The following is a 3,049-nucleotide window of genomic DNA, read 5'->3' as shown; positions in this document are numbered from 1 at the left end:
TTGTAGGTAGTTTGGGGTGGGTGTGTCTTAACCCTGTTTGACGCTGTGTGTGCCTTGGTCTCAGTGTGGCCCTTGTGGGCCACCTGGACGACGTCTGTCACACCCTAGTGGGTGTTGGTCTCGGCACCACAGTGGGAGCAGCCTACTTTGTGTTGGTTGCAACCCCACGGGTAGTCTTTTGTGAGCCGGCCTTGCCCACACGTTCGCAGCCCGTGACAATATATATATATATATATTAAAGTGTGAACTTTTTTAAAATTGCAAAAACATTTGGATGTTTGGAATATTTAGTAAATGGTGATTTCCATTTTCTTATTTTTAAAAGTAACTTGTCCAATAATAATGTAGGAAGATATATACAGATATTAAAAGTACTATTAAAATATTTTTTTTATAACTAAAGAATGGTTATGGATTGATATTTTGAATAGAAGTGTCAATATCGTTTAACCATCAAGGTAACATGATTATTTGTTTAATTATTAACACTTTAATAATTTTTATTAAATTAAGATAAATACAAAGTAATATTTGTTTTAAACTTTAGTAATATATTACATTAATATTAATTACTTGGTATAAAACAATTTTATTGATGACCACCATGTCAATATATGAAATATTATAATTACATATATTTTATATTTTTATCAAATTTTTAATAGATTATTTATATAGTTCTCTAGTGAAATAAATACATAAACATCAAATTATTAATTATAAAAATATTATTAAGTTGTTCATAAAAAAATGAGTCGATGAAATTATGCATCGACTATCGTCATCTTAATAAGATGACAATAATGAACAATTATCTCCTTCCGATAGTACTCAACATGTGTGTTCAGTTAAAGGATACTTGTTTGTTTTCTAAGGTTGATTTAAGATCGAGATACTATCTGCTGAAGGTTAAGGAAGTAGTTATTTCAAAAATAATCTTTCGGATTTTGTATGGTCATTAAAATTTCATGGTGATGTTGTTTGATCTCATAATGTGTCAAAAGCATTCATGAACCTAATGAATAGAGTCTTTCAACATTATTTAAATTAATTCATGTGATCTTTGTTGATGATCTATTGTATAATCACAATCAGAGGATGAGCATGATCATCGTCTCCGAGTTGTGCTTCAAACTTATTAGGAGATATGACTTTTCGTCAAATTGAATAAGTGTGAGTTTTGGTTATTTAAGGTGACCTTTGCAGGTCACATAGTTGCATTAGATGGTATCAAAGTTGACCCACATAAGATTTAAACTATGATAGATTAGAAACAATCAAGGAATCAGGATGGAGTTAGGATCCAATATTGAGGGGACCAAAATTATTTTATATCAAAAGAATAAGAATCAAGTAAGTATTTAAATCTAAAAATTGAAAGAGGCAAAGACCCTATATTTAAACTAAAGGGACTTAAAATACTATTATACCAAAAATTTTGGGTAGCTTCGTCCCTACAGGAAATGTTATTGAGGTTCATATTTTCTTGGGTTTGTGGGATATTATCATTGTTTTGTTAAGGTATTTTCGATGATTACAGTATTTATGAATAAGTTAGAAAACAGTTCTATTTAGAATTTGGTCTTTTGTTAAGACGTCAGTTCTAACTCAACCGAAGTAGGATGAGGATTCTGTGGGATTCAGTGGTACATCATTGAATGAACTTGGGTGTGTACTCATGCATGAGGATAATGTGATTGTATATGCATCTAGACAGTTTAAACCGAATGAACGTAATTATCACATCTATTTAGAGTTAGAATTAGTAATCTTTGCATGAAAGATTTGAAGACATTACCTATATGACAAGAAATATTACATCTACACTGACAAAAAAAAAATTTATCTACTCGCACGAAAAGAACTAAACTTAGATTATTATTGTGTTATCGTCTAGGTAAGGCTGATTTAGTAACTAATACTTTGACTGACAAATTGATATCAAATTTGTTTGTCAAGTTTGCGAGACTGAGAATGAGGAGTTGTTAGTCAAACTTTGAGTTGACCCATCTCTCCTCTATGTACAACCTTTTTTTTTTTTTGTCGCGGTTACTTTTCTACTCTTGCAGTTTTCTTCCTCTTTTCACCATTTTTTTTCTAAAAAAATAATTCTCTTATGTTTCATCTTCTTTAATATGTTTGTTTTGTAACAGTATATTTACCACCATACATTTGGGAATGGTTTTAAAATTCAATGAAGTATTGTGTGTATGTGTGTGTATGTGTGTGTATGAAGCTGGCTCTCTCGGCTTGATGCATCCAAAAAAAAGAGGAAAAAAGCAAAAGCGGAAAGCCAATTAGTAAACAAAACTCAACAAAGGTAGAATGAATGTTGAAGACGAAAGATGAGAGTTCAAGAAGCTTTTTCATATTTAGCCTTCACAGCCAAAGCAGCTGCTGCCATCGCCCCCGGATCCGGAACTGTCGCAAGGATAGCCGCTGACACATAGCTTGACCGCCCTGCCTGCAATATCCCAACATCAGCTTCCCACTTCAATCAAGTTTTCTAGCCAACAACATCCAACCAAAAGAAACAGCCGAGTGCAATCAAATCAAAATACCAAATGCTAAACATGGTGAAGGCAAGATGATACAGAACCTGCGCCTGCATGTCTTTAGTTGATTCAGCTCCTGACAATGCTGCTTCGGATGAAAGAACAAATGCAGTAGAAGAATCATCACCAGCAGCTAATCTCTGCTTGCAAAACAAAATTCTTAGCGTGAAATCTTAGGACCGGATCAACAAAAAGGAGCAAAATGGCAATTGATCTATATTACCTCCTTAAGAACTGACGATTAAGAGATACCATTATAATCCTTCCCATCTCATACCTTTGAAACATATCGAGGTGAGCCAAGACATGACTTATGAAGAAGAACTGATCAAGATCTTGGCAATGAATGTTAAGGAGGTGAGGAACAAGAGGAGTCCTCTAGTGAAGGTTTTGTGGATGACAAAATTTTGGGGACAAAATTTTGGGGACAAAATTTCTATTTTGGAAGGGAGAGATGTAACTCCCCAAATCTCAGGTTATGAGTTTCAAGCTAA

The 3,049-nt window shown here is 33.5% G+C and overlaps 1 long non-coding RNA gene across 1 annotated transcript; it reads right to left on the bottom strand.

The window, feature by feature from the left end:
* Positions 1–2,222: 2,222 nt before the first annotated feature.
* Positions 2,223–2,798, bottom strand: LOC120158632. The gene is made up of 3 exons (XR_005519257.1): positions 2,779–2,798; positions 2,600–2,695; positions 2,223–2,464 (listed from the first exon to the last, which is right to left on the bottom strand). It is a non-coding gene; the product is annotated as an uncharacterized LOC120158632 (long non-coding RNA).
* Between the last annotated feature and the right edge of the window lie 251 nt (positions 2,799–3,049).

This window comes from Hibiscus syriacus, unplaced genomic scaffold (genome assembly GCF_006381635.1).
Source record: "Hibiscus syriacus cultivar Baekdansim isolate YM2019G1 unplaced genomic scaffold, ASM638163v2 tig00111330_pilon, whole genome shotgun sequence".
NCBI lineage: Eukaryota > Viridiplantae > Streptophyta > Magnoliopsida > Malvales > Malvaceae > Hibiscus > Hibiscus syriacus.
Note: the sequence above shows the minus strand (reverse complement) of the source record. Positions and strands in the feature narration are given on the sequence as shown.